General features: G+C 41.6%; 1 pseudogene; it reads right to left on the bottom strand.

The window, feature by feature from the left end:
• LOC8076008 lies at positions 331–18,195 on the bottom strand (annotated as a pseudogene).

The raw sequence follows: 25,453 nt of genomic DNA on the forward strand, positions 1-25,453 counted from the left end.
AGATGCACGCGCTCGTTCTTGGTCTGAGCTAGTCCGGGCTGAATCCGGACAGATAATGGTGGCAGGTGACAGGGGCCATCACCAATAAATGGTGGCTCAACAAAAGACAAATATATTATTAGTTAGTGCGTTCAGTGTCATGTCATCGAGATGCAAAGCTGAAGACCGCGTGGGCTCTGTGTGTGTGTGTGTGTGTGAAAATAAAAATAACCAGAGAGAGAGAGAGAGAGCGCCAGTTGACGACAAGAGAAAAGCTGAGCTTTTCATTTTCCAATCGCTTTATTAGCGTGTGTGTGCTTGTCTCACGCAGAGCTAGGAAGTTGCACAAAAGAGAAGTAAGTGCTTCCTCTGTAATGCGTGTCTCTGTAAGGTTAATTAGAATACATTGTTCACCATCCAATTATGTCTTCTGAACAAAAATAAGAGATGAGTATGGGAAATGTCTCACCCACTAGCAACCTGGATATTACAAATAATTAACAAGTCCTCAATGACTTGAAAACGCTAGTCTTAGATATGTAGATCTCGAGGAGATGTAGCAACAGATGCTGTACACGCATCTGGATGGTGGGTGCATAAACAACCAGTCCCCTTTGACTGAAAATACATCTAGTAGCGAAGCCGACTATGTTAACTCAGTCTATCATCTTAGGCCAAGCAAGCATTGCAATGTAAACTTGTTGGTCGATCAGACGTCTAGTTGGCTTTCACCATTGCTGCTGCTGACATTACTGAGTGGACGTCCTTCTGAGGAGGCATCGCTCTCCACTTGTCCATCATCTGTATGCAATGGCTCCAACACATGAACTGCACCATCGCTCATGCCCACTGCGATCTGGTTAGGTTTCCAGGGATGCGTAGCGACAACTGTAGGATAGACAGTTTCACTACCGCTGGGAACAAGAGAGACAGCAAAAAAAACAAGACATTGGTTACCAGAATTGAAACTGCCACTCCACGAAAAAATAGGAACTGCTTGAAACTCTACGGTACCTGGATATTGAAGATGGTATGTAGGCAGAGGGTGCTATCCTGCATTGCAACGTAAGAGATTCTGCCTCAAATATTCCAATTGCACCATCACGAAATCCAGCATAGACCAACAAACAACCAAGTGAGTATACCGCACTCGAAATTGGAGCAGGGAGTGCATCTCTCGGGAACCACTACATTATCAAGTTACGAAAGGTTAATTATCTGCGTGTAACATGTTTATTACAATGCATCACTATGATTAGGGGCAATCTACAGGCATGATGTAAATCATGTAATATGTTAGTCAAGAACACATAAGTAAGAGATGGAAATATATGTTGTTACAGAAATGTCAATGACTTACCGAGCACAAGCACTCTAGTTGCCAATCATAGATTGACAACTGGCTCTCATGAACTACTAAAAGATGTATTTCATCATAGTGAAATTGTATCATTGTATCACCAACTAAAGCACCAGAAAGATTAGATGGAGGTCTGATGTATCTCGATGTCACCATCTCCCCATCTTCCAAGCCCCAAACACATAGCTGCAATTTAGTTTCATTTCATTGCAAACAAGAAAAGACAATGTTTTAGAAGCAAACAAATACAATATACATACACTACTACATAACTTGCAGTCACTGTCAGACTATCACTGCCGGTTGCTTTAGAACCAAAAATGATAATATCACCGATTTGTTGCTACAACATAGCGATTCATACTGACAATGATAGGTAGTAATTTTCCTTTGCTGGTTTGTTGTCACTTTGTAGCTATGAATCACTTGTTTTGGACAAAGTATACAAAGTCAGATCAAGACAAACTTTACACAAAAAGTTGTTGAGTTCAAGGAGATCATAAATTTCATAGTTGACAGCTTGTTTGTCCAATATTCAATATTCAATATCGAATGAAGACAAAAAGTTTACACAAAAAGTTCAAGGAGACAAACTTTACACAAAAAGTTTGTTTGTCCAATATTCAATATAAGTTCTTGGATTAGATTTGAGATGGTTGACAATATCGAATGAAGACAGGCCGACATCAAAGCTACAGTACTCGTTGAGATCTACAACTTTGGGGTTGACAAGCTTTTTATTTAAGATTGCTTATAGTGTCAAATATGCAATATAAAATTCATAAATGTGTAGTTAAAAGAATAGCATCAATGTATATATACTCATAAGTGTTGCGTAGCTCAGATATTATAGATTACCATTGCCGATTGATGGCTATATCCAGCAATGATATCATTCTATCACTACCAGATCTAGGACTGGCCTTGATAGGCAAGCCCCGTTACTCACGATTACTCTATGCCGGATCCAATTCCGACAGTGATGCCGGCTTTAGAACCATAGCGACAAGTGTTCTTGCAATCAAGACTGTACTAGATCTAGGACTGGCATTGACAGGCAAGCCCCGTCACTATCAATTACTCTATGCCGGATCCGATGATGCTGGCTTTAGACCCACAGTGACAAGTTTTCTTGCAATCAACACTATATTTCAAGATCTTTATATCGTTTAGCAAATGGACTAAACACTGCTGCACAAAGGATTTTCAGAGGCGACCAAAATTGATTTTGAGAGAAGGACAATGAATCTTCCTATGTCAAATAGTCAGTGCTAATCGGGCACAACGCTTATCTACCACTACCCCACAGGATCATTTATGACTATATATGATGCTATCTTTTTATATCACATTATGCAATCTTCTATTAAATATTTTGGCTACTAAATGAACTCAAATGAAAAAGTATTAACTATAAAGTTTTAAATCTTATCAAGTACTATAACTTTGGTATAAGAAGTGTCTCCATCTAGGATCGCTTGAGCAAATTCAAACAATTGAACATCGGAATATGTGAATTTTAAAAAATATTTTAGACATTAACAAACATTAAATCTAAAACTTATCAACAATAGACATGTAGATCTGGTTAGCCACTACAAATTTGTTATTAACTTTGTGAGCATTCGAGGTTGTTTACAAAGTCTAAAATTGGAGTTTCATATATTTAGGACTCTAAATGACTTAAATCAAAACCTTTTTGACTACAAATTTGTTATGAGAACTACAATTTTGTTATGAGAATGTCAATATTCGAGGTGGCTTGAAAGTTGTAAATTTCAAATTTAAATTATGTTAACTTAAAAAATATTTTAGGTCTTTAAACAGTTTCAGATAAAAAATTGTCCACAACAAAGTTGTAGATTCCATTGAGGGCTATAACTTTAATATAAAATTTGTCTTCACCTGAGTTCATATGAAAAAGTTATCAATTATTTTCGAATGTAACTACTTATACGGACTGGCATCTTAAGATGTCCAACTCTAGAAATCAATTTCTAGAGATGAACGGGTAGAAGGCCCAACTCTTTTAATAGAGATTTTTAGAGACATGTATCTTAAGATGTCCATCTCTAAAAATTGATTTATAAAGACGGATGTCCTAAGGCAACCGTATCCGTTAATCGCTGATTTTCAGAGCTGGTCCCTTCTGGGACGCCCGCCTTTATAAATGATTTTTAGAAGCATAAATTTTCTTGAGACTAGTGGACCATTTATGGAGGCAGTCTCTAGATGTGCCGCTCTCTATTAATCAGAGAGACTGTCTCCCAAAATTATTTTTGTGGTATAAAAAGAACAGTATGAAATGCAACGCATATAACATTTTTTTTTTGATAAAAATGACCAAATTGCTAGTCCATTTTTTTGATATATATTAAATTCACACCTGAGCATCAGCACTAGAACATACAAGCAACTTCTTGGAACGTGAAATTGCTAGTCCAGTTATCTTTATCCGATGACCCTTGAGCACAACCTGAACATACGCAGTTCGGTTAAGATAAGCCAATATTTGCCACATCGATGTTAAATATTAACTAAATCGTAATTAGTACATTAAGCATAATGTTCCACATAGGGAGAATCAATTATAATTAATCAAATCTCGAGCTAACAATATATTTTTGATTTGTGATGTTTTTTTGGGTCATAACAGTACACAAGGTACTTACTACTCTTCATAGTGTTGCTGGGAGATACCACAAACCTGTGATGGGATATGTGTACCTTGTGGTATCTCCTCAAAGTCCACAAAAAGTACCTAATTTGTTATGTCAAAAAGAACATTTGTAAAACAACATTTACAATCTCATGGTATCCTGATGCATAAGTAAAAGATTAGGGGAGTATGTCTGAAAGAGAACCTATAGACTACTGTATTTCCAGTGAGAACCATATATGATGAGTTATGCCAATACTCTAAGATTCACAGAAATTGGGGATGACAGATTCACGTTTAATACTCACTTTATCATCCCCTAATTCACGATTATGGACATTGTATAATTTAATTGAAGAGTCCTCTGTTCCAATAAAAATGAAGATAAAGCCTCTTTGCTGGTAGAATGCAAGGAAAGTTGCAGCAGGTGGAGGTGCCATGAAAGTAGCCATGACCTACGAGAGATTCCACGAAATTAGTGAAGCCAAAGAAAGGCCATGGTGCAACTATGAAATAAAAGTTTTACAGAGGTAGTCATGGATGATTTGTAAGAGATAAATTATGGAATTAACTAATTATTGTTATAGACAACTGGAAAAGACATACCTTGAATGTCTTCATGTTGAACAACGAGACTCTGCAACCAGAAGCAGAAACTAGATAGCTGTCATCTTTGGATAGTGCAGTGCAGGCTGTTGCTTCTTCAGGGTTGTTGTCATTAGTAGTGTCGTTTGTCATTAGAATGCCATTTTCCGGTTGCCATAATACAGGTGGAACAGATTTGGACAACTAACCAAAGTAGTGATGGATGGTTTTCAGGAAACAACCAAACAGAACTGCAGTGTTGAAATCAAAATAAGCTAGTGGTCTTGTCTAACCTCGCCACGTGGATTCTTGTCACTCTGCTCCCATTTCCACAGCTTATGAACAGCATTGGAGCAGAGAGCCAAAAGTTCCATCCCATTATCTTTGTACAGCAAGCGCATAACCTATGAAGAAAACAAATAAAACACAATGCTTATCAGAATTATACACTGCTCTGAATATGACTACAACAGTTAAATTCTACCGAACCAATCGGTGTGTGCTATGTCATCAAAATCATAAGCACATCAATATATACTTGCATCTAATAGAAGATGTATATGCAAACGTTGTTGAACATACTTTGTTTGGAGATGCTTCCGGATCTGGCATACGCAGTATTTGAATATTTTCTGAGCCAACGATGTCTGCCGACTTCCATGCCTGGGTTACTAACTCAGGGGCTCTGCTCATTTCCAAACATGCCTACCATTTGTTTGATACTGTTAGAAAATAAATATATTTTCATACAGAAGTTGTAAGGATTGACTTGTCTTTAACTCACATACAACTAGAAAATAGTAATTCCCTTTTTGAGTGGCAGTTTCAAAAAAAAATTCTCCAATGTTAAAAAACGTATTTGTAAAAGTATTTGATTAAAAAACACTTATTTTTTTTCATAGTTCAGTCTCATTCTTTAAGAAAATTAAGATTACTTTATAGCGGCAACTAGCATACAAACAATCACAATTTAGGTGAAATTTCATCAAAATTCCTAAACATCTTCTTTTCTATTAGGGTCTGATAAATTTTTGTATCGGCTGAATTTGTTTGGTTGAATTCACGTTTCTGACCAAAATTGCACCAAACCATCCAAAAGTGGCCTCTCTTTCCCATACCCCTACCAAAAGTTCTAAATTTCTACCAATTCATTATTCAATTTTCCCTTTCCCACACTTGACGCCACCAGCATAGGCCACTCACTCATCGTTAGTCCATCTTCCTAACATTGCTCTATATATATATATATATATATATAAAAGTGCTATTCTACACCTTAACCTTAGGTGTAGAATACTATTCTACACCGAACTGTTATACTGAGGAAAATTCAGTATCGTTCAGTATTTATTTTTCAGTATTGTTCAGTATTTCATGGTTTAGGGTATACGCTATTCTACACCCTAGGTGTAGAATATTATTCTACACCGCAAGTCAAAACTGAGTAGAAAAAAATACTGAGCAATACTGGAGAACCTTCAGTATCATCCTGTTTAACACCCAGGGCCATGAAATACTGAACAATACTGAAAAATAAATACTCTGAATTTTCCTCAGTATAACAGTTCGGTGTAGAATAGTATTCTACACCCTAGGTGTAGAATATTATTCTACACCGCAAGTCAAAACTGAGTAGAAAAAATACTGAGCAATACTGGAGAACCTTCAGTATCATCCTGTCCAACACCCGGGACCATGAAATACTGAACAATACTGAAAAATGAATACTGAACGATACTGAATTTATTTTCCTCAGTATAACAGTTCGGTGTAGAATAGTATTCTACACCTAGGGTGTAGAATAGCACTTGTGTATATATACGGCAACGCTATTCTACACCCTAGGTGTAGAGTATTATTCTATACCTCAAGTCAAAACTGAGTAGAAAAAATACTGAGCAATACTGGAGAACCTTCAGTATCATCCTGTCCAACACCCAGGACCATGAAATACTGAAAAATAAATACTGAACGATACTGAATTTTCCTCAGTATAACAGTTCGGTGTAGAATAGTATTCTACACCTAGGGTTATATATATATATATATATATATATATATATATATATATATATATATATATATATATATATTAGAAGGAGAGCACTAAAAATTCCACTGGCCCAGCAGCGGTAGGGAGGGCTGGAGCCCCCCTAGCCCCAATGCTGGCTTCGTCCCTGGTTTGACATCTCAGGAAGTAAGAAAGATATCTATTTTGGGATATAGGAAGGGAAACTAGCAGCAGCTAGCTAGCTAGATTCACAGAAATTGGGGATGACAGATTCACGTTTAATGCTCACTTTATTATCCATAACTACTACCTTCACTACTGCGCCAATTGACGCGTGGGTGTGGATTTGAGATAAATAAACTTTTTTTTTGTGGCTATTGCAAAGAATTAACAGTTAACAGGAATTTGGAGGCAGTAGCTAGCGTTTGAAAGCACGATCAGTTCATACCTCTTGGTAGCGTGACAACATTTCTCCTTCATTTATCCTCCTGCTTAGAAGGGTGGGATGTTTTGGATGGACTGTGGCCGCATGCTTCAAAGCAGCCTCCGCTTCGTCCACCTCACAGATACGGGCATCCTCACAATCCACTTCGGCTGTGACTCTCTGGAGCGAACTTGTTCCAATGTTCTGGAAGCCAAGCATCTTGTCAAAACCAAGGTGCAGGTTCTCATCTTTTAGAGACCGCACACGGACTTGAAACTCAAGGGATTCAAGACTTGGCATGATAGCATTATTAGATGATGCTATCCTGCTGTTGTTGCACTCGCTGCCGCGCAGATCAAACCAGATAGGTGGACCGAGTATCTTTAAAAATCTCAACTTGCGAAAGTAGACAACACCTTCATCAGTACGAATCTTTATGCTAACTACTGACTTGGTGTAACTAAAACGCAGTATGAGGCAACTGAGCTCTGGCAACTTGGCAAGGGTTTCCATGTCCTGGTCTTTCACAGCTACCACTTTCACATCCAGATAGGAGAGGTTTGGAGAAAGCGACGAGTTAATCCATGCCGGCAGTCTAGAGAACACCAAGCAGTTCTCCAAATTCAGGAGACGGAGCTGCCGACAGGAGACCCATCCTGCATCACAGTTCGCCCTATCAGGAGCCGAATAGGAGGTACAATAGATTTGAAGTTCCTTGATATTGTGCAGACGACCCAGGGACTCTAGCAAAGCACTCTCGATGCTCTGACACATAACATCAGTCCGAATCCGAGCATCGAGCACCTTCAGTTCCCTCAGCAGATCCAGCTCCTTCACAAACTGCACTGTATCACCTTCATTTTTACACCGTACACACAGCTCTTGCAATGATGTCAGCTTACCGATCACACCATACACATAACATGGTAGTCGTAGGCAAACAAGTTGCGTCAGAAGTCCCACCTCCTCAGGCAGCTCCACTATACCGCTGTTCCATAAATCCAGTGTTTGCAGAAACCTCAGAAATCTTACCTCCCTAGGCAGCTCAGTGATTCTTGGATTCTCTAGTTTGAGGTACCTCAAGTAAACTAAACTCCCAAGATGATGCAACACATCTTTTTCGGGTTCTTGGTAAACAGAACACAATACAATTTCTACTAACCGTAGAAATGGGAGGCGTGGGCATAATGAACCAAAACCACAGTCACTAGCAAAGATGGATCTCACTTTCTCCACATCGATGTTAGCCAGCTGACCAATTTTGTGCTCTTCAACACACTCTAGGGCCAACCTGCGAGAAATGCTCCCCTGAAGTTTCTGTCGCTCACCACCATTCAATACAGTGACAAAATTTTCTTCACTCGACAATTGATGTATGAAATCGAGAACCATATCATGAACAGAGCATGCATTTATGTACCCTGAATAGTCTCTCTCCTGTGGCTGGATCATGTTTCTATTTATCAATTCATTGAAGTACCTTTCCCCGAGCTCAAATAGTCCAACCCCTGCTGCTTCTGCTTGTTCCTCAGAGATGAAACCTTCAGCTATCCACATCCATATCAAACTATTTTTCCCTATCACATGATCTTCTGGAAATATACTTAGATACAACAAGCAAGTCTTTAGATGTGAAGGCAGATCATAGTAGCTGAAAGACAAAATTTTTCTTGTATTTTCTACATCATCATTATTGCCTTTACGCCCAAAACCAATTGAGTTGTAGACCTCAGACCAATCCTCCCTTGGTTTGTTGGCCAACAAACTGGCTATTGTAATGATAGCTAGTGGCACACCATCACATTTCTTCAGAACTTTTTCACATGCCTCAGCAGAAGGACTATCAATATACTTTCCTTCACCATCAGCTATTCTTGCGTACAATAAATTTTTAGAGTTATCATGAGAAAGTGGCTGTATTTTGTAAGCTTCGCAGGCAAATGTGGCAACTTCAGAAATACGAGTAGTAATCACAAGTCTACTTTGATGATTAGTTTCTTGCATTGCACATTTGATAAATTTCCATGATTCCTTGTCCCATATATCATCAATGACAATGAAACACCTGCATATTTACAAGATAACACCAGAAATATAGTAAATAAAAACAGAAGACGTCATGTACTGAAGTTTTTAATTCCTATATCAACATCTCTCGTTATGTTCTTACTATATTTAGAGTTGGATATCCTATTCAGTATTCAGTAAACAACGAAGAACCCATGGCCACGTCTCATGCATCAACGTCATGTGGTTTTTCTAGGATTGTAGCCCGCAACCTTACCCTTCCCGTAAGCCTTACCATCCTAATACATACTCCGTATCTGTTGATGATAGGGACAAGACAACCATTTATTTCTAACATTTGTTGGGGGCGACTACTGAAGGACCGAAAACGGCGACCAGAGGGGGCGTGAATGGGAGCCTCAAATTTTTCTCTCAAAAATATTTGGCCACTGTCCCAAAATCATCGCCAAACCCAAGCAACTTGCCGAGACCAAAATACTCTAGTCAACTTGTGACAAAAGTACCTAGAATGATTCTTTAGAACGGCAGAAAAGCAACGCAACAGACGAAACACGATTCGAAGCTCAAATGACAAAATCAGACGCAAAACACTAAATCCAGGCCAGAAAAATTTAGACAGAAAATCCCCTAAAAAATTGACAGAGTGCTTCCTGTAGATAAGAGTGACAGCTCAAAATACGGTCACCAAATTCACAAGCTGCGAGAAAGCTGATAGCATTTGTTCAGTAAGACAGAAAAGAAAAACCGTTCTTCAGAAAGCTGAGCACACACACGAACTAGCCATTTGGGCTCCTCGGGCAAGCACCTGCTTTGGTGTGCTACCGTGCTGGGCAAGCAACGCACAGAGAGCAAATACCTACATACATGTCTCCATCGATAAACTGCTTAGAGCTAAACAAGAATGAATCCAGGAAGCAGAGAAAGAAATCAAACACGTGAGATGCTACACCTGAAATTGATGTTCTGTGGGCACAAGCTCCTGGAACAAGAACAACCTGAAACAATTGATCTGCAAAAAACAACACAAGCACTGCTTTGATACCTGTTGAATAGAAACGAACACAAGCTGAAAGACCTGGACGAACTTGACTCAGAGAATTAACGATGCAAAAACACTGCTCTGCACTTCACCAAAGGCCATCGGTCCAAGCGCCGGTAGGAGCCGCTGCAGCACCTTGCCTTCACGCAAGATCAGCGAGATACGAAAGACACAACAGCAACAAATTGATCTAAGGGCCAGGAACAATCACCGCTCAAGAGAACAAGCATAGCACTCAGCACTAGGCGTTTGTAGTACTGCTCCTGTACCCCATCCTGGAACACGAACCAGCAGAGCTGCTGCTCAGACAAGAACAGACAGAAAAGAGGCTCCAAGAAAATTCAGCAGAAACTTATCCAAACTTCAATAGAAAAATCCCAAAAATTGCAAGAGAGAAATTCGACTTGCTACGAATCTATCCCTAAGAAGTCATCGCCTGGAATTAATCTAAAACTCTGGGAAAAATTCAAACCGTAGACAAGAACGAGTTTTCCTCCCAAAACGCAAATCTGCTTGTATCTTGATGCACAAGTGGAATTAGCCCAAATCACTTGGTGATCTTGTCCATCACTCGATAAAGCATCAATCTGACCAAACACAACCCAAAAGAAAACTCAATACTAACATGAATCAAGAAAGGGGGAAACGGATGAACAGTAACTCGGCCATGAACAAAACTCCAGCACCACAAATTTAATCCCAGAGGACACCGAGAGGTTAAGGCCTCTCTTCCAATAAAAACCACAGGTTCACAACCGGATTACACAGATACAAAACAAAAATTGTTGACCTCACTTACCCAGGAACTCTAAGGATACCCAGGAACTCTAAAGGAAGGATACCCTAAAAGATGACTCAGAAATGAAGATAGGAGAGGTGAGGGAGATGAGGGGCTCCTTCTCCTTATTTACCAAACATATTACATAGTCCTCAAAGGCCCCTAGATATTTTTTGAGCGAACTAGCTAGCCCCAGAGGCATTCTAGTCCAACTCGACATGACCTAAATCTGACGGCCACCGCGCCTCCTCACCGGTAGCCTCGCTCCGAAGCGATCTCACCGATGCCGCCACGTGCCATCCGTCCGCATCGGGACCTCTGCCCGGGTTTTGAGGCCCAAACCCGTGAAACCCGCCGCGAGTAGCGTACTCCATACGCTTTCCCGCCACTCGACACGTGTCGTCGTCGTCCTCGACCAGTCGGCCCGCCAAGTCCTCCTGAGCCTCGCTCGACTCGCGTTCGCCGTCTTACTTGGTCAACACAGTCACTCCCATGTACACTTGCACTTGTCGATGTTCCAGATGTCAGCCACTGCGGCTGGTCACCCAGCCTCCTGATCCGTCAGTCCAAGCCTCACGTCCGTCCTTCACCGCTCCAGGTCCATCGGCACGGCACGTCTTTACTTGACCTTCACCTCGTCGTCGACCACCGCCTCCGAGCTCCACAGCTGAACACCAAAAGCCAAGAGACATGTCGCACATATAGCTTTCGCCATGGTAATGTTAGTCACAAACTCAACCTATTCGTGAATCACGTTGACAATCACTCATCACAAAACGTACCACAAGGGTACTTCTCAACCTTGTGTTCGCAACTACAAACGCTGGCATGGACACACACTTCGTCACTTTGACTTCTGAACACAACACACATGTTTACACTATGCATACAGGTTCTACCATATATAAAGATCCTAACCAACAACTAACCATACAGGTTTGGCTTGCATGCAATTGAGTGGGTAGATATTAGCGCACAACCGGTTGTGAATGTCAAATTGAGAGAACGAGGTTGCCCCTCCAGGGACCTCGGGTACGTGTTAAATAGGATGGGAACAGCCCCCGTCGTGGCGCTTACAGATACAATCGGTTACAACAGATTGAGAACAAATTAGAAAACAAACTAATCAACTTGTCCTACAATCTAGGACTCCTAACCCCTATCACAAGATATCTCAACAACTCTATCACGTGATAGACATACAAGATATACACACTGTTTAACATACCCCCTCAATCTCAGCCACTAGTGTTAACAAGGTTGAGATTGTTTCTAAATTTCCGAAATTTGAAGACTGGCAAGGCTTTGGTAAATCCATCCGCCACCTGATCTCCGGAATTGATGAATCTTGATATCCAACAGTTTTTGCGCTACCCTCTCTCGAACAAAATGGAAGTCAATTTCTATGTGTTTGGTTCTGGCATGAAAAATTGGATTTTCAGAAACATACTTGGCACCTAAGTTATCACACCATAACAAGGCCGCAGAAGGATGTTGAACACCAAGTTCCTGTAGTAATTTCTGAATCAACATCATTTCAGCAGTGGCATTTGCCAAGGCCTTGTATTCAGCCTCTGTACTGGATCTAGAGACAGTAGGCTGCTTCCTAGCAGTCCAGGAGATCAAGTTACTTCCCAGAAACACTGCAAAGCCCCCTGTTGATCTCCTGTCATCAACATTCCCTGCCCAATCAGCATCAGAGAAAGCACTGACGACCAACACGGATTTAGATGGACGTATCCTTAACCCAAGATCAATCGTGCCTTTAACATACCGAAGTATTCGCTTAGCTGCACTCCAATGAACTGAGGTAGGTGCATGTAGGAACTGACATACTTTGTTAACAGCAAAACTAATGTCAGGTCGTGTTAAAGTAAGGTATTGCAAGGCCCCAACTAAACTTCTATACCGAGTGGAATCATCAGCACTGAGTTTACTTCCATCTGATAAGCTTAATTTCTCTGAACTCGACAAGGGTGTGTCAACTGCTTTGCAAGAACTCATGCCTGACCGACTCAGTATATCTGATGCATACCTTGATTGAGATAACAGCAAGGACCCATCTTTTCTCTTCACCTCAATGCCAAGAAAATAGTGTAAATCTCCCAGGTCTTTTAATGCAAAATTTGCCTGCAAATCTTTCAACAAAGCACTAGTAGCCTGCGGTGAGGAGCTAGCCACAATTATGTCATCAACATAAACCAAGACAAATAAACTATGATTGTTTTTATTATAGTAAAAAAGGGAGGTGTCAGCCTTAGAAGGGGTAAAGCCGAGGGACTGTAACTTGCCAGATAGGCGTGCATGCCAGGCTCTGGGGGCCTGCTTCAAGCCATAAAGGGCCTTATCCAACCTGTAAACATAATCAGGATACTGTGGATTGACATACCCTGGAGGTTGTTTCATGTAGACTTCTTCTTCCAGTAGACCATGTAAGAACGCATTTTGGACATCCAGCTGATGAAGTGACCAGCCTCTTGACACAGCAATAGTCAAGACCAAACGAATAGTCGCGGCCTTGACTACAGGACTGAACGTGTCCTCATAGTCCACACCGTATTGTTGCTTGAACCCTTTTGCAACAAGCCGTGCTTTATGGCGATCAATCGTTCCATCCGCCCTGCGTTTAACTTTGTAAATCTACTTGCAATCTATAATGTTTTTACCTTGTGGACGGGGCACCAGGCGCCAGGTGTGATTGCGTTGCAGAGCATCATACTCAGCTTGCATTGCCGACGCCCAGTTTTTGTCGTGCAGAGCTCCGCTGACAGTAGCAGGTTCTTCTGACGCCACTTGGGACACCATGCCCCAACGCACAGTGCCATCTGTGCGCACCTTGGGCTTGACGATGCCACTGTGTAGCCGTGTACCGTGCTGATGGCGAGGTTCAGGTGGAGGAGCCACACGATCAGCTCCTGGGGTCAGTGCCGTAGTAGATCCACCCGGAGCGGCAGAAGATCCTGCCGGCAAATCCTCCTGGTGATTTGCGTCGGACGGCGCCGCGGGATCCGTCTGTGCGGCCACACAAGGCTCACCAAACTGGAGCACAGGGTCTGCGTCCGCAGGTGATCCCGGCGAAGACTGCTGCCGCCCTGACGCCGATCCCGAAGCTGCTTCGCCGACAGATGCCTTTGCAGCTGCAGGACGATCGGCTTCGATTCGTGTGCTGCTTCCGGTGGGGGAACACATCAAATACCCCCTGTCTTTTGCGCCATATGAGCTTGTTGCTTCATGATCTTGAGTAGGGATTAAGCCTGCAGGTAAGGATGCACTTCCTGCACTACTAGATGAATTAGACGGAACATAACTCGACATTGAACCATTAACTCTTACGCCCCCAAAGTCATTAGATGGATCATTAGATGGATTTAGGAGAATATCAGGTAGAAGGTTGAGTTCAGCTCTAAGTCGCGCACCAGCGTTAGGATGCATGGATGCAAAAGAGAAAACTTTTTCATCAAACACAACGGGACCCTTGACACATAAACACGGCCTTGAGATGGATCTAGGCATTTGTACCCTTTGTGTTGAGTACTATAGCCAAGAAAGACACATTGTTTGGAACGGTACTCAAGTTTCCGTGCATTGAATGGCCTCAGATTCGGCCAACATGCACAACCAAAAGATCGAAGTGTGTTGTAGTCTGGTTGCTGTCCAAGAAGGCGAAAATAGGGCGTGTTATTATCTATGACCTTTGAAGGTAACCTATTGATTAAAAATACTGCTGTAAGAAAGGCGTCATCCCAGAATTTTAAAGGCATGGAGGAGTGAGCTAGGAGAGATAGGCCGACTTCTACTATGTGTCGGTGTTTGCGTTCAGCGGAGCCATTTTGCTGGTGGGCGTGTGGGCAGGATACTAAGTGGGTTATGCCAACCCGCTTAAAGAATGTACTCAAGGCTTGATACTCCCCACCCCAATCGGTTTGTATGGCCTTGATTTTTTGATCAAATTTCCTTTCAACTAGCTGCTGGAAATCTTGAAAGCACTGAAAAACTTGTGACTTATGACGCAATAGATAAACCCACACAAATTTTGTTGTGATCATCTATAAAACTCAAATAATATTGATTGCGACCAACCGAAGCTGGTGCTGGACCCCAAACATCAGAAAAAATGAGATCAAGTGGACTAGCAGACACACTAGTTGATCTGGGATACGGTAGCTGATGACACTTGCCTTGTTGACAGGGATTACACACATGATTATTGGACTCTTTGACAAAGGAAATATTGTTGCGACTAAGCACCTGCCTAACTATGGGCAACGAGGCGTGTCCTAGTCTATGATGCCACAGAGACTCTGAAGACTTGACAGCGCCGTTTGCTTCTTTATTTGGTGACGATCTAGATGATGACAGCAAGGGATATAGGCCTTCTTCACATCTGCCTTGAAGAAGGGTTTTCTTCGTCGACTGATCCTTGAGGGAAAAATGAGTGGGATAAAATTCAATATAAGCATTGTTATCACGAGTGAGCTGATGGACAGAAACTAAACTTTTATGAGCATTAGGCACACAAAGAATATTTTTGACATGAACTTGACTAGATGGGGTACGTAGAGTAGTATGGCCAATATGAGTAATGTTCATACCATTCTCGTTTGCGGCATGCACCTGATCGCCACCGTTGTATCTGTCCCTGGTTGTCAGCTTCTCAAGTTCCGAGGTGATGTGGTCGGTGGCACCTGAATCCAGAATCCAGGTACCAGTTGGAGTCGACTCCGTATGAGGTGATGGCAGATGACGCCGACTTGTGTGCTAGTCCGCTGAAGGAGGTGTCAAAACGCTTGAAGCACTTGATAACGGTGTGGCCTTCCTTGCCGCAAAGGTGGCAGAACACGCCAGCTTGGAAGCCACCACCAGGACGAGCACCATTGCGACCTCCTCTGCCGCGCCCGGACATATTGCGGCCGTTGCCACGGCCTCCGCCACGAAATCCGGTGTTGTTGTTGTTGTTGCCGCGGCCACCCTTTGCTGCAAGATTGGCAGACGACTGGTATGGCCCGCCGTTCTTCATCTCCATCCTGGACTCGAACGATGTCAATTGGGTGAATAGTTCCCCAACTGAGATCGGTTCGACACGTGCCGCCACCGCGGACACCACTGAGTCGTAGTCTTGATCAAGGCCGGTGAGGATATAGGAGACCAATTCCTCATCCTCCAACTTCCGACCTGCAGCAGCCATCTCATCGTCTAACCTTTTCATTTTAACGAAATACTCACTTATGGTGGATGCACCCTTAGTTGTTGTTGACAGGGCCATCCTTGTGCTCATGACACGAGCACGCGACTGGGATGCAAACATCCCCTTGATGACTTTCCATGCCTTGGCGGGCGTGACCACCGTAATGGGCATTTGCCCACTGATCTCCTTGCCCAGAGAGGTCAGGATGAAACTGAGGACCATCTGTTCCTTGGCAACCCATGACTCGTAGTCAGGATTGGGCTTCTGCTCTTCATCTTCGTCGTCTTTATTCTTCTTGGGGAGAAGTGGCGCTGGTGGTTTGTTGGTGGAGTCCAGGAAGGACATCATCTGAGCTCCCTTCAGCGCAGATGTGACCTGGAGCCTCCAGATCCTGTAGTTGTTCCTCTCGAGCTTCTCGGTCACGGAGAAGCCGTAGGACGGAGCAGCACACAATGCGGAGGACGAGGCGAGATGAAACGCCATGGATGTTTTTCTCCGTGTGGAGTTGAATGGCTCTGATACCATGTCAAATTGAGAGAACGAGGTTGCCCCTCCAGGGACCTCGGGTACGTGTTAAATAGGATGGGAACAGCCCCCATCGTGGCGCTTACAGATGCAATCGGTTACAGCAGATTGAGAACAAATTAGAAAACAAACTAATCAACTTGTCCTACAATCTAGGACTCCTAACCCCTATCACAAGATATCTCAACAACTCTATCACGTGATAGACATACAAGATATACACACTGTTTAACAGTGAAAATAGATTTATATTTCATATAGCTACTTATGTTTCTTGCTTAAAACGCTAAATTACTTGTTGTGCTGCTCTTTTAGATCATTCGGCACATTGTATTTTGAAGACTTATTATTAAAAGAACCGTGCGCTCCTTTTCATCCTTTCTTTAGTAGAACAATGATGTAAAGAATAAGTTGTGCATGTATATAACATAAAAGCGGCTATAACTTAGCATTGAGTCAGTGATTGTACTAGCTAGCTCGTACCTCTTTTCCTTGACGAATTCGTTGAGTTTCCGCACGAGCTGATTTTCATCCAAACCCATTAATTTGGAATAAGTGTAAGATTCCTCATTAAGGGCTATGAGAATGTCTCTAAGGACTTTCTTGATGTCAGGATTCCGACCCACCGTAACAAAAGCCCGGTATTCAAAACGTGGTCTAAGGTGGTCATAGACAGCCTTAGCAAGAGTGGTCTTGCCTAATCCTCCGAATCCAACGACAGAGACAATCTTCATCTTCTTATTATCAGACAGGTCAACTTCGTCATCCCCTAGGGACAGCATGTTTACGAGATCATCCCTTGGTCCCTCGATGCCAACAAGCTCCGTCGCCGTTTTGTATAGATTCAGGACGCGAGGGTCGATGGTATTTGCAGCTACAGGGTTGGCAACAATGCTGTCGAGTGTGTACCTACCACGCCTTGCTGCCACTTCCTCAAGCTTCTCGTTGATGTCGTCTATCAGGCAAGAGATCTTGTGGCGAGCCCAGCTCTTCTTGAACAGTCTGCTCACCTTCTTTCGGAGGCGACGGAGCATGTGTGGCTCAGTAGAATGCGCAGGGTCTTGAACGCGCACCAGGAATGTGTCGACGATGTCTTCCATGTCGTAGGATGCCTCCCTGACTTCACTCGTCCACAGCCTGACCAGCTCGTCGAGCTGGTCCGGTGGCACATCGCCGATCTTGCGGAGGACGGCGTACGTGCACCACCGTGAGCTCCCGTGACAGAGACTGGATCTTCTTCTTCACACCCTTCTGGAGGCCGTACTCCTCCTTGAGCAGCTCGCCTAGCTTGGGAAGAAGGCTCCCCATCACCCCCGTTACCAGCTCCATGGCTGCAAGCTCGATCGGTGTGGATGGCCCCTGCGAGCAGCAGCTTGGTCTGATTAATTTTTTTGTGTTGGCAACAAGGGGGAGTGGAGTGTCGTAGGCTGGTAGCAAGACTCACCTAGCTAGGTAGATTCAGCGCCTGTTCTTGATCTGATCTGAGTCGTGCTCAAGCAGGAGAAAGCCAAGACAGGTCTTCACCACTCCTCTAGCTGCTGGATGGGGAAGGAGAAGAACAAGCAGGTGACAAGGGCCATCACCAATAACGCTGGCTCAAAAGATAAATGTAGTATTATTTACTTAATTAGTGCGTTCAGTGTCATCGAGATGCGCGGCTGTGCTGTGTGTGACAATAAAAATAACTAGAGAGAGAGAGCAGGCAGGCAACTGTACCAGTTGAGGACAACAGAAAAGCTGAGGTTTTTATTTTTCAATCGCTTTTTTAGCGTGTGTATGCGTGTCTCACGCAGAGCTAGCTAGGAAGTTGCACAAAAGAGAATAAAAGCAAGTGCTCCCTCTGTATTGTGTGTCTTCTGTCACTATATTAAACTAATTTAGATCCACACGCACCGGTAAAAATAAGTATGTGTTTGGTCTCTCCAATGAGATTCCGTAGAGCTGCATATATCGTGTATCCTGGACAAGTACAAATAGACTAAGTGTTTGATTAGTTTTATCTATGGATGCAGTCAGCTGGCCTTGTGACTTGTGAAGATATGTGGTTGGCTCTACAAGCAGATACATAGAGCGAACACAATGTTGAAATGTGCTCTTGCAGTTCGATTTGTGATGAGTGATTTTGTTAAGGTGATCCACGACCTAAGTTGAGTGTGTTATCTAACCATGGCATGATTTAGGTGTGCGACATGTCTCTTGGCTTGTGGTGTGCACATGTGGAGCTCGGAGACGGTGGTCGATAGCGAGGAGAATGTCAAGTAGAGACGTGCCGTGCAGATAGACCCAGAGTGATAAAGGACGGACATGAGGCTTGGACCAAGGGAACAGGAGGCCGGGTGACCAGCCATCATGACTGACATCTGGGATATCGATAAGCACATGTGTACATGAGAGTGACCATGTTGACCAAGTCAAGACATCGGACATGCGAGTCGAGTGAGGCTTAGGAGAACTTGGCGCCGGTCGATCGAGGACGGTGGTGACACATGTCGAGTGGCAGGGGACGCGCATGGAGTACGCTACTCGCGGACGGTTTGGTGGTTTGGGCCTCAAAACCATCGGTGATAGGTTTTGCGAGTTTGGGCCTCAAAACTCATATGAAGGCACCAAGAAGAAACGGACGACACGTGACAGCATTGAGGAGTTTGCGTCGAGGCGAAGCTATCTTATAAAGGGCAAGAATGCCCCTATAACTAGATGGTTTGCTCCAAAATATCTAGAAGCAAATGAGAAATGTGTAATAGCCCTCGTAATAAGGATGATAGAGCCCCCATCTCCCTTATCTCTCTAGAAAAAGTCTACATAATCCTCCAAACTATCTAGGGTGAACTACTTCAACCTCCGAACTATAAAACCTGATATTCTACCCCCCTAAACTTTCAAAACTGGTCAAATAACCCCCAACCCCCTCGAGTGGTTTTGGAGGGTGGTTTTGCTTTTTCTTTTTTATTTATTTTCACTAAATCTTTGAAAAATCATAATAAATCATAGAAAATCATAAAATGGAAATTTTAATTTCATTGGACTTCTAATAAGTAGATCTACACAGTGAATATATAATATGGTATACTTTAGTACAGAGTTTTTGTTGTAGCCTTAAATCTATGTTTTTCCATAACTAATTCGAATAATTCATATATGTAGTTCAAATGGTCCAGTTGTGGTAAATTTTTTATGGTGGGCTCATTATTGTATGCTTTAACTATGGTAAAAATTTTATACTCATTGGATTACATATAACTTAGTTATAAATAAAGCATAGATTTAACAAGAATAAAGCTAAATAAATCTATAACTAAGTTATACGTGATCCAATGGATACGAAACTTTTACCATAGTTGCAGCATACAATAATGAGCTCACTATAAAAATTTTACCACAATTGAATGATAGAAACTACATATATAAATTATTCTAATTAATTAGAAAAAAAATATAGATCTAAAGCTATAGCAAAAACTTTATACTAAAGTATACCATATTATATGTTCACTGTGTAGATCTACTCATGTGGAGTCCAACAAGATTAGATTTTATATTTTATGATTTCTCTAAGATTTATTATGATTTTTCAAAGATTCAACAGAAATACATAAAAAAGAAAAAACAAAACCACTATCCAAAACCACTTGAGGGGTTATTTGATCGGTTTTGAAAGTTCAAGGGGTAGAATATCAGGTTTTATAGTTTGGAAGGTGAAGTAATCCACACTAGATAGTTTAGGGGGGGTTATGTAGACTTTTTCCTTATCTCTCTTCCACTCTCTCATTGTTAGTTTTTCTAGTGTTCTAGAAAGGTTCTATGATCTGAAAAAAGCATGGAGTATTTGTTATGATTTGGAGTGGGAATGGAGGCTCAAATCTTCTATGCGCCCTCTGGGATTCATCTATTTTGTCTGTATCATCTATTTTGTTTGTAATTTGTCATAATGTGTCACTATTTTTCGCCATTTTTTGTGCTCGACTACGATCTGATCTTCTGTAAGGTCCAAATAGCTAGAGGGGTGAATAGCCTAATTAAATTTCTACAAATTTAACTAAATAAGTTTGTTAGTAGAATAAATAGTGAAGCAATTCTAGCAGTAGAACTACTGAGCTATGCAAGCCGCCTATACAAGTCTAGTACAAGGCTAAACAATAAACCAAATAAACCACGCCAACAAGAGAAGGCAACCCTAAACTCTACTCATAAACAAGGAAATAAAGCTACACAAGCTAAACAACTAGCAAGGTAACCAAGTAAGTAAAGGAGAGAGTGAGGATTCTTATACCGACATTGAAGAGTAGAGGCACAATCAGGAATCACTCACAATCACAATAACAAGATGAAATCCTCGGCAAGGGGTGACACATGATTTTTTTACGGAGGTTCATTTGCTTCTCGACAAACTAATCCTTATTGTGGCGATACACCTACTTGATGGATTACGAGCTAATTGGTAATCCAAAATCAAATCCTCAGTGGGTACCACATATCCACTCACAAGATGGGAATTCTTCAAGCAACGAGCAATCCACTAGAGTAGCTAATTACGATCTCCCATGAGGAAGGCTCAAGAACCCCTCACAAATTACTTGGTGAGACTCGAAACAATCTCCAATCACGAGCTCAACACCTCTGCTGCTCAAAGCCATCTAGGATGTCAGGAAACACCCAAAAGTAACAAGAAATCCGCAGCAAACTCAAGGATCAAGTGACACTAGATGCAACTCTCAAAGCAATGCACTTGAATCTCACTCTTTCTCACTAGGATGAGCAATCAAGCAAGGAGATGAGTGGAGGAGATGTTCTCTAGTTTAAAGTATGCCTCAAGTGTTCATATGTGCAAGAGAGAACCCCCCATCCCCAAACACAACCACCTTCTATTATAATGTTACCCTTATGGGCTAGCCGTTAGGTGCAGAATTAGGGGTTTCATACGCTCTGACGCTTGCCCATCGGACGTGGCCCAGCATCCGATGCTCGTCTGCGACACGCGTAAAATCTCTGCCACGTGTCACTCTTTAAATGTGATCCGTTGATCTTCAACGGTCACTGAGAACTCACCGAACAGCTGAAACACGCATCGGACGCACCACCTCACACCGGATGCTACTCAGTAAGATTTAGAAACCTTTGAGTTCGCACCGGATGCATCTGACGCTGAGGCATTGGACGCACCTAGCGTCAGATGCTCACCCACGCTAGAACATGCCACTGAACCTGCGGGTACCAGACGCTCAGACGCACAAACTGAGATTTGCCTAAGAGCGTTGCACGCGTCGAACGTGGTCTTAGCGTCCGATGCTGTCTGACCCAGCGTTCGACGTCGCACAACTTCGCCACTTCTTCAACTTCGCCTCCAACGCAATAGAAAATAAGCATTTTATTTTTACAAAAGCGAGGATGGACAGAGCCGAAACACTACTACTTCATAGCAGTGGTCAGTTAGCATCCAGCTGGAGAACAGTGACGGAGGCGGAACTTCAAACTTGGGTATTCTTATTTCCACGTAAAAAAATTGAATCCATAGGTATCCCATAAAGTAGTCTGGTTTGGGAATGTAGAAGTCTGAAAAGTAAACAAAAGGGGTGTTTATTTGATTTTTTAGGCTGCAATAAACGAAAATAGCATAGAATATTGCAAAATATACATTTATACATAAGTATATACACATATATACATGAAAATATCCCAAAAAAATTGGGTATTCCCAGAAATACTGGGAAATACCCTTGGATCCGCCCATACTGGAGAATGTTGTCCTATCCCATTACTTAACCTTCTCTTGCCGAAGGTTAGTTTTATCCTCGTTGCAGGTGCTCATCCATCTTATGAGGCTTGACAAATTTTGTCCAGTTGGTTTATCTTATCTTGATGATGAATTACCCTTCACTTCGGCTTGCACGCAATTGTTAATCATGACATATAGTTTATGGAATTGTTGTTTAAGATATTTATACATTTTAACTGAAAATCTTGCATTGACATATCTATGTTGCGGATTAATAGTATAGTATAGTAAGAATTCTATTTTTTAAAAAATTTAAAAAAGAAACATTATTGCATATATATTTACTTGATATGAAAATTCAAACATCGTCTTAAGATGTGTGGGAGGTGAGTGAGGTGGCTATAAGAGCGCTTTCAATGCAGAAACCATCATAATTTCTATAGACATTAATTATAGTGCCACTAAGTACTTTGCTAATGTGGCAAGGTAGTTATTGAAGAGAGAGCAGAAATCATAGAAACCAGGTCTAAGTTAGAAACCATGTCTACACGAGATCCAAGACATGAAGTAATATGATTACTTGAGAATGGAGAGACAATGAATGTGATTGGATAAAAAAATATTTTGTAGAAACTATCCATTGGACTATGGTTTATATATATATAGTGTCTATAGAAATTAATAGATATAGAAACTACATATAGTTTCTAGCATTGGGATTACCTAAACTACCTAGTCTTTGTGATTCTTTATTAAGTATATAAACAATGATTATAAATGTTTCATTTTTTCAAAAGATTTATTCTGTTTTTTTAAAGCAATTAAAGGTCATAAAAAGACTTTGACTGGGTTTTTACTCTTCCAGATGAGACTGCAGAGATGATCCCTAACTCCCCCATGAGTCAGCACCTGGTGCAAAGATTTAGTTGTGAACATATGAGATTTATCAATCGAAAAACTGACAGCATCCCTATTGGTAAAGTCAAGATGCACCTCTTCCAACAGCTTTTTTAAAAATATCCAGTCCTCAATCAATTCCTCATGCAAACTTCTCCTGAAGGACAAGTTCTACTCTTGTTCATCCCAAACATCTTGGACTGGGGCTTGCTAATTTTCACGATTCTCAAACAAAGAGTGAAACTGAATTTTCAAAGGCATATTGAGTCATATCTCCTCTAAACTAGCACAGGTTCCAAAGAACTTTTAGGCCTTGTTTAGTTACTAAAATTTTTCAAAATTTCCCGCCATATCGAATCTTATGGCACATGCATAAAGTATTAAATATAGATAAAAAAGATAACCAATTACACAGTTTATCTGTAATTTGCGAGACGAATCTTTTGAACTTAGTTAGTCTATAATTGAATAATAATTGTCAAATAAAGTCGAAAGTGCTACAGTGGATAAACCAAAAATTTTCACAAACTAAACAAGGTCTTATTCAATTTAAGCTCATCAATCATCACACGTGCGTATCTACATGCACCGTGTCCACTTCTTTGTTCGTCACTTACCATATTTCTGCCGAGTTTGTGTGTGCTGCTCAATCGGGTTTCCATAGTGTCACAGGGACACTGATTGAAAATAAGAGGTAACTTCCAACTTTTATCAGCAAGTTGAGATGGCCGAGTTGGTCTAAGGCGCCAGATTAAGGTTCTGGTCCGAAAGGGCTTCATCTTGAACTTCCTTTTTGTTGCTCTACATCATTTCTTTACCCCCATTTTTGTTTTTTTTTCAAGATGACTTTTCAACTTCTTTTTTGTTGCTCTACATCATTTCTTTACCCTCCCTATTAACACCAAAATTTTGGTTCTTCTTTTAGACAACTTTTAAACTCCATTTTTGTTGCTCTTCATATCTTTACCCGCTCTCAACACTACAATTTGATTTTTCTTTTTGACAACTTTTAAACTTCTTTTTTGTTGCTCTTCATCATATCACACACTCTCAATACTAAATATTTTGACAGCTTTGAACTTTTTTTAATTATGCTCAGGGCAATAGTTAGTCGAACCACTAATTTTGATTTTTTTCAGATGATTTTTAAACTTCATTTTTGTTGCTCTTCATCATTTCTTTACCCATTCAACACTAAAATTTTGATTTTCTTTTAGGTGACTTCTAAACTTATTTTTCATTATGCTCAGGCCATTGGTGAGGCCGAATCTAGTAACAAGATCATCTTGATCAAACTTGTGAAGAAGATTATGGCCATTGTGAGGTTATTATATATCTATGGTGCTACTAATGTTACTCCTTTTGAGCTACGATGTGGACAATATCAACGAGGTAACTGAAAAAAGATGAAGGCTTTGATGAAGATAGAAAAAAAACTTGTATTGCCAAGGCTTATAACAAGAAGATGAAGAACAAATTGTTTCATGTTGGTGATATGGATTGGAAGACTAGTTTGCCTCTAGGGACCAAGACGAAATAAGTTCGACTAGTGGTCTTAGAGTTAGAAGGACTATATACAAGGTGATCAAGGTTGTCTTCAGGAATTCGGAAATTGGAGAGGCTGCTAGGAGATTGTTTATCTAGAGTGCTTAATAATGAAAGGTATTTGAAGAAGTATCAGCAAGCATCTGGCGGTTAGCATATAATGGTAAAGAAGGCCTATACTTGTGAATATCGCCCTTACAACCGATGGGTCTTCTCCTATTATTGCCTTTAGATGGTTTAAACGCTATAATATGTTTTTAGATTTGTAAGTTTCACCTAAAAGTAGTGGGAATCCGCTTAGTCCATCCTAGTCAGTTGAGCCGTGCATATAAATATGGATGACAGCGGACGCGGTTTTTTTTTGCCTTTAAGGGCATATGCCCTCACTCTCCCACCCATTAGATTCGCTTTGAGAAGTGTGCAAACACACATCTTAAAGCAGTTTCGCATTGAGATGTGTGTTTGCAGTTTTGCACATTTCTCAAAGTGAATCCAATGGGTGGGAGTGTGTGCCCTCAAAGCCAAAATAAACTTTACCTGCACTTAGACCGATCAGCAGGCAAGTACCGGGGAACGATGACGGTGGAGACGGGGTCGCACTGGCAAGCCGACGAGGTGGACTACTGGGCCTGGATCGACACCTCCGCCGCCGCCGCTGCCGCCGGCGACGACGACGACGAGCACCCCCACGCCGTGGTGTCGCAGATCAAGGAAGGGACGAGGAA

The sequence above is a fragment of the Sorghum bicolor genome, chromosome 9 (genome assembly GCF_000003195.3).
Source record: "Sorghum bicolor cultivar BTx623 chromosome 9, Sorghum_bicolor_NCBIv3, whole genome shotgun sequence".
Classification (NCBI taxonomy): domain Eukaryota; kingdom Viridiplantae; phylum Streptophyta; class Magnoliopsida; order Poales; family Poaceae; genus Sorghum; species Sorghum bicolor.